Consider the following 7,955-nt stretch of genomic DNA (forward strand, 5'->3'; position numbering starts at 1 on the left):
CCAGAATAAAGAATTTAGCTGTTTGACACCTGCCGTTGTAACTTAAACACGAATAAAAATTCAAGCTGAAAAGCCTCAATAACAGTATTAAAAAATTTAATTTTTACACTAATGTTACTTATACGTATGTATATGTACATTTGTATGTACACATGACCTGCGATAGGTAATCCGATAAAAAGAAACCATATTCCGATCATCCGATTATAGATAGGCGTTAAAAGAGCGGCTTAGCGGCTGAACTATAAAGCCCCTCCATAATTATATGTACATACATCTGTCTCTGCATCTATCTGGACTCTCTAGGGTCCCCAGTTACAGGGTACCGCTCTCACATGAGGCAGGGTAATGTTCGAAGTTTTTCAACACTTTGGTTGGTTGGTCCTGATGCCACCCACTGATTGTCCCATTTCGTATCATCCACCTGCCCGGCACTCGTATGGCACTCGCGTCGCAATTGTTTGTTTATTGCCGCTGTAAAGTCCGACACCGGCACCGGCACTGGCAGAGGCACAGGCACAGGCACAGGCACAGGCACAGGCACAGGCACAGGCACAGGCACAGAGCATGTAGGGGCTGAAGTAGTTCACGGGGCAGGGCTGGGCAGGGCAGGGCAGGGCAGGGCAGGAGTACTGGCAGGGGATCGTCTTTCTTTCATTTAATATGAAAAATACGGGCTTTTGAGTTTTCAATTGGTCTGAAGTTTGATAGTGGAGCCAAGGGCCGACTTTTATGCCTTTGTCACGCAGTTTTTGTGGTCCAACTCAGAACATACATACACACGTATGTACATATATGATATGTAATATTAATATGTATACCCTGTGCAGTGTACACCCCATAGCGGGTGGTCTGCCTGGACTGAAGTCATTTAATTGATTCATTGTGCAGCGATGAAAATAGTGGAACGCACTCGCAAGCTCTCCAAAGGCAGAGCTTTGACCTGGCAGTAGTCATAAGGACATCGAGATGAGTGGAGTAGTTGCTGAAGAATTGGTAAGCTTTGAAGATTCCCTGTAAAAAAATCACCTGCTACAATTGGTAGATTTTCCCCATATGTTAAATTTGAATAATACTACTTGATACCTTGGACATGTCTTAAGTGGAATTATTATAATTATATATAGTATAATATATGGTACATAAATGTCAGTTACTTTATCGTTTTCCCTTTTAATAAATGAGGCGTCAACCTTGTGCTTATCCGGAGCCTTCAAGGATGTTTCCAATCCAGCCTGGCCGTATTACAGCAACAGAAGTGGTGCTGTGGTCCGCCGTTTATTCCTGCATGAGGACGCATGAGTGCATGAGTGCACAGTGCGCAAATGAGGGCCTGAAGACTCGGCGACAGCCTCTGGTGATTGCGATGGAAGATGAGTGAGAGGCAGTTGCGGTACTTATTCCGATACTGACTTTATTCAATATTTATAGGTAACCAAAGGTAAAGAAACGTGCAGAGTCTTTAAGAATGCTGTAAAATGGATTAGGCATTAATGTGTCATTACTATGGAATTTATCAAATTGTATTGTACAGTGGGTGAAATGACCAATCTAGTAGAAGAAAACCTATTTTGTGAATGCAGAATTCCTCCAAGAGATTTTGGTTTTTTGTTTGGCTATCGAACCTAACATATGGTTCGCAAGTGGCAGGAAGAAGTGTTTTCTCCGTCGTCATTTAAAATAAATTTAAGGACCAGGAATACCAGGCAATTCGAACAAGTGATACCCCAATGCGGTATCCTGGTCTGCACAGGGACAATAATTAATCTTAACATTGTTTTTGGTATGACTTAGTTGTGGATTTATTTAAAAACTTAGCAAAACTTTTTTTTTTTTTATTCTTAATTACAAGTTTTTTTTTTTAATATTCTTCTTCTTTTTCAAAAAACTTCTACATCTTTCTGTAAGGCCAGACTTAAGTTCTATTCAATAGCTTAGGAGCTAGATGTTCTCTGTGTACCCACTATACATACAAATACATGTAGGGTTAGCAGCCATTTAACCACCTGATGAGTACCGATCTGTGGTTATGGATAGTCGATATATCGATAGTGGTAGTAAGATAGTAAGAGTTCGACCTCGGAAGAAGGAACTTATTAGTAACCTATTTGAAACCAGGAATAAATATTATACCTGATAACTCAATACAACGACATGTGGCGTGTTTGTTTAAGGAGTTTCTGGAGCGGATTACTACTGACTTGTAGTAAGCTCACTGAGGATATACATATGCATATATGTACATATGTATGTATGTGCAATGTACATAACGATTTGGCCTTTGACCTTGCAAATGCCATAATTTAAATGTTTTGAATACCTTAAATGTCTATAAACAGAAACATTAAATGAATGCTTAAAAAGAAGCATGAAATAGGATTAAAGAATGAAAAATGAAAAACAAAAATAAGCGAAAATGTCCTAGATTTATTTGGAGCTGTCCTTGTCTGCGCGCCCACGTGACCAGAAACCTCAAGAAGGTCGGCCGAGAGGCGGAAGGAAGAAGGCATTTATTTTTAATTTTCTTTCACCCAACGAAGGCCACACACGCGGAATGTGGGGGTGGGATCTCATTTTCAGAAGTCAGTTTTGTTTATTTTAAAATTCAGCTCCTCGAATCATTTTGTTGGAAATGTTTCACATAATTCTTGTTTAAGTATCTTGTAAATTGCTTAATAACGCCAAAGGGACTACCTCTGATGCCATCTTCCTCCAACAGTGCCTTCCACCCAATACACGCGTAGACATACACCCACACCCACACACACACACACATTCACTGGCAATTACCCCTTTTGTACGGGGGAAGGTGTTGAGGCGTCTGGCAACTTTGTATTCAAGTGCGAAATGTAACGAAACGAAATTGAGCAATTTAAGACAAAAAGTTTGGAGCTTTGGCTTTGGCCAAGATGCCAACACAAGAGGAAGGCCACCTTCGAGGCCGAGGCTATAGATACCCTTCCGGATCCATTGAAACGCAGCTCCACGGTCGGTAATCAAACGAAAATAAAGTATCCGCCTAGTTTCCGGCGTACTCAATCATTTATTCAACCAAGCCATTCAATGTCTTCATCACATTACTCGAACGAATGAATTGAATTAACTATTAACAACAGCAAATAATGATAGATCAATTTATGGGTATTTAAATTCTATCATACATATTCGTATATATTGAACCGATCCCGAACATAGCTACATACATACATCTACAGTTATCAATATTGTACTCTATGGTTTTGGTTGAAACTGCTTACTTCTCCGGGGTACCTGCTGGAAGGGTACAAAAAGGCGACCCCCAACTGAGCAACGGCAAATTAATAACAGACTCTCTCTTTCTCTCTCTCTCTCTATATGCGTGTGTGTGTGTGTGTGCTAGGGGAAGGAGAAAATAAAAGAGGGGAGCTAGATGGGTGCGGAAAGGGGTTCTGGGGCGGCACTTGTTAAATTTAATAACAAAATAAATGTTCGCGCGCACGTTAATTTATGAGTGGAAAATGCTCTCGCAGTGCACACATTAACACGTATCCCCCAGACCCCAGACCCCACACCCCACACCCCACACCACCACGAACTCCGAAACGAAAAACTTTCGTTTACCGCATGTTTGAGGCATAACTCATTTTTGAAGAAGTCGGAAGTTTTGAAAAATGCAACACTTTCTTTAAGGATTTGCGTGGATAGAAATAGGCATAGGATATAGGCAATGGTAATTGATTTGAAGGAGCTGGACCCTGTCGGCATTGACAGGAAAGCTCATTAAAAATTCAACCGAATTTCGGGGCAACACTGAGACAAAGGTTGAAATATGATCTGTTACTGATGGTAATATGAAATGGGAACTTTGTTTTACTTATGGAACTTAAAAGAAGCTACATAAAGTACAGAAACAGGGCGAGGAAGAGGGAAGGACAATGAACAGCAGCAAAACATGAAATACTAACCGAAACCCCCTATTTGCATTTTTCGATTTTACAATGGATCGATGGATCTAGCGCTGGCTTTTATCTGGTAGAGAGCTCCTAAAGCTAAAGGGCCAAACAGTTTTGGAAATTGAAATTTTCCTTTTGAGATGGAGAAGGAGAAGCGACGGTAGATGGAAGTATGCGACGGGTTGAAGCCAACTTCAAACTGGGTTGAAAAAATTAATAATTAACAAACACGCAGCAGCCCAGCTGCTACGTCGGCTTCTCCTCCGTCCTACGTCCTCCGACCTCCGTCCTCGCTCCGGATCCCGTTCCCGTTCCCGTTCCTGTTCCGGATCCTTCTGCCACATCATTATCCCCATCAACACGCACTAGCCATGAGAGAGACGATGGGCGTTCATGCCAAATTATGCAAAGTGTTTGACAAATTAGCAAAAGAAACTTGTTAAGAGTGGAAAAGCGCATGCATAGCAACGAGATCCGGCGTCATAGCCTGCCATCAGCTGAAAATTGTTTTCATAATTAGCATTTTAAGCGAGCCAAGTGAATACCCGTCCTCACATGGGTTGGATAGAGGACTGAGACGAAGAGCCTGGGATTAGGCGATATTAGGTTAAAGCTGGATCGGAGTAGACTCTGCATATACGCTCCAGCACTTGAGGAACTTTAAAAGGCTCTCGACGTAATCATCTCCTTGTGGCACACTTCGTCCCAAACACACCCTCTCGATCTGCATATTCGTAGGTCGTATGTCGTATGTCGTATGTCTTATGTATCCAGGTACGAGTATATAAAGCTATCGCTTGGCGAAAAGCTGACAAGATATGCGAGCTGTGGCAGTGAAAGGACAGCTCCGCTCCAGTGGCAAAACTCCCGGAGCGCTTATTTGAAAAACGTTTTATTTTTATTGCAAATACTCCCTGGCGACGAGTGCTCAGTGTCAGTGAATGTCATTTTAGCTCTAGAGCCAGAGTCAGAGTCAGAGTCGGAGTCGCAGGCAAAGTCAAAATCCAGACACTTGATTCCCAAGGTCCCGCATCCTTCGGCTCTATCTCCACATCCCTGACGAGCCCACATGCCTGGAAATTTTCAAACTGAAACAATCGGATGTGCTCTGGGCACAACGAAGACCCGATGCTCTACGAGGGGTGTGATACTTGACCGAGTATCTGATGTTGCCATAAGCTGACCTTTCGCTGTGAGTCCATTTCTAGACAGTTTTCGCACATTCAGATTTCCGGGCTGTGATTGAAGCCAGAATTAAATAGGATCCTTTTACTTCTCTAAACCTCGAAATATTTGCTTTGGTCCGAAGAACTATAGAGAGTTATTCTATGCTAATTTGATAGGGTATCTTGAAGTCTAATAACTTTGAATATGTTAGAGTGTTTAAACCAAAGACACACGATTCGGATTCTGTCGGCTACATTGCTCGTGAGCCCGATGTGGAGACCCCTTTTTTCTCTCAACATTTTTTGCTCTTTGCATACCAAAACCTCTGACGACTGGGCCAAGCCGAACATTTGACAAATCAAATGCGGATCAAGTGGATAGATGTTGGAGGGGGAAGGATGAAAAGGGAATTGCCTGGGCGGAAATGAATTCCTGTCTCTGAAAATGCTGAAAATGAAAATGTTGAAGGTTAATACGATGCGATTTGCTGAGTGGATTTTAGGACTCTTCAAAGCCCAGAGCCCAGAACCTGGAGCCTGGAACCCACTCCCTTTGGGCCATAAAATGTTTCAGGAGGTCATGACATAACACGACAACTCACACTATACACCCATCTCCTTTTGGCTTCCTTTTGCGACTTTTTCGAGCAAGTTTTATGGTTGCACGAGGATTGTCTATCGAAAATTCTAAAGTTGGGTTTTGGGCTCTTGCGCAGCGAAGTTTCCCCAGTTTATAGGCCACTAAATCAGTGGTTCCCCTGTCCACTCTACAGATTTTTTTTTTACCGGAATCTAGAGAGAACGATGTGGCTGGTGGATGGGGGTTGGGAGTGTCACACTCAGTCGGCTGTGAAATCCACTTAATTCCATTTACTTAAGCTAATTTCACGCCATATTCAATTTACCACATCATGGCCATTCATTATTTATTCACAACATGTAAAATCAATGGACAACATGAAGTGGGCCGAGCCACAGGACCAGCATCCGCATCTGATCCAGGAAGAGGAACAGGAACAGAAACAGGACCAGGTCCAGGGCTTGGTCGGAGGGAGAGAAAAAACCAAATTGTTGAATGTCCATGGAGCCAAAAACACACATACACACGTATACCGCAAGCAAGATAAAAAAAAACACACACACACAAAACAAAAAAAATAGAAAGAAACGAAAAAAGCGAAGTTGAACAGAAATCGACTGTGAGAGGGACGACGCGCCGAGAACCCTCGGCCATCAAAAGGCGATGACGTACGCTTAATTTGCAGCACTGGAATAATTTATGGAGGGATCAGAGACGAGAGGAACTGTGGCGGAGAGCAACGAGTGGCGAAAAAACAGAACGGAACAAATGCCATGGGGCATTTCTACGCAACGCCTGGAACGAGTGGAAGCGGAACGTGCTGAAAAACCGCGTTGTGGCATGCATTGAAAATGATCAGAGATGGGGAGGATGTGGCGGATGTGGAGTGCCCGGAGAATGGCTGGCTGGCCTGAATGAGGAGTGCATCGATGGGAGGATGAGAGGCTAAGCCAATGAGAAGGCATCTGTGTAATTTGCCTACATCGAATGATGCAAATGTACCCGGGAAATGATTAAATTGGGATGAACAGGATCAACCAAAACAGCTCGGTTGGGTGAGGCCACAAAACGGTGTGGCATAGAGTGGGAAATGGAATGGAAAACAGGAAGAAACCATCCAAAAAAGACTTTTGCCGAAGGACGATGTTATCAAATTAACTTGTTTTCAGTATGGCGTAAACAAGAAATTAATAGGAAAAGCTTCTTAAATGGAGTGGAACAGTACTTAGATATATGCATTACTCAATTGGGAATATGGATAAGAGCATTGATGATAATACATACATATGTGCTCATTATAACAGAAACATAAGAAACATTTTGCACTATTTAGCCCCAGATGACAATGGACCAGTTGTGAAAGTTGTGAAAGAATTATGGAAATTAAGCGCAGTGGAATTAGACTACTCGCGCCCTGAGCTCAAAAAACTGTCACCTATCCGATAAACGCGCTGCCCCGCCCACGCCCGCAATCGACTGTGCAATCTTTCAGGGACGATGTGGGTATGGTATGGGGTATGAGGTACAAAGCAGAGGATGGACAGTGTGCAAACAAATGGCGTAGGCAAAGTCCCAATCGTACTCCCGGTCCCTGGAACTCGCCGATTTCATTCATTTCCCGTAGTGGCAACCGCACAAGCGCCAAATGTTTGCACGGCCGTCGCCGTGGAACTGGAACAATATTTGCGTAACGTGTTTGACAAAGAAATGAAAACTGAAAGCGCCAGCTTGGAAAATCAAATGAAAGCACACACACCCCAACAGCTACCCACTACCCACTCCCCACTCCCATCGGAGGTGGAGTACGGTAACGGTAACGGTAGCACACACAGAAAAGTCAGTCCAAGGCAAAAATAAATAGAAAAAACCTAATAATCAAATAGATAAATTATGTGGGAAAACCATGTTATTATATTTACAGATATATCAACTGAGAGAAATGAAATGGCTACCAAAGAAAATGTCATTAAAAAATTAAACCCTTTTTGATAGAGGCAAAGCATGCTTAGACATTTTTCTGGTACGGTCCAGTGCTGCCAGTTCATCCCGTTTCAGGCTAGATCTAGCATTTTTAAAAGAGGACTAGCTTGGTCATAAGAGCAAGATTTTGGTTGTGTTCAATTTCAAACTACCCTATAATTTTGAAGTTCTTAAGAAACTCAATATATTTTCCGTTGGCAACGTGCTGCGGCACAAAATACCAGCGATATTATCGATGTTTTGGAAGATAGTAAGATCACCGACATTGATAGTATAAGGTCGTGCGATAAAATGCAT

The 7,955-nt window shown here is 42.6% G+C and overlaps 1 long non-coding RNA gene across 1 annotated transcript; it reads left to right on the plus strand.

Moving 5' to 3' along the window:
• The first annotated feature begins 733 nt into the window (after positions 1–733).
• LOC117186025 lies at positions 734–2,217 on the plus strand. Its single transcript, XR_004471196.1, has 3 exons — positions 734–996; positions 1,186–1,377; positions 1,432–2,217. It is a non-coding gene; the product is annotated as an uncharacterized LOC117186025 (long non-coding RNA).
• The last annotated feature ends 5,738 nt before the right edge of the window (positions 2,218–7,955 follow it).

Source organism: Drosophila miranda, chromosome XL (assembly GCF_003369915.1).
Source record: "Drosophila miranda strain MSH22 chromosome XL, D.miranda_PacBio2.1, whole genome shotgun sequence".
Classification (NCBI taxonomy): Eukaryota; Metazoa; Arthropoda; class Insecta; order Diptera; family Drosophilidae; genus Drosophila; species Drosophila miranda.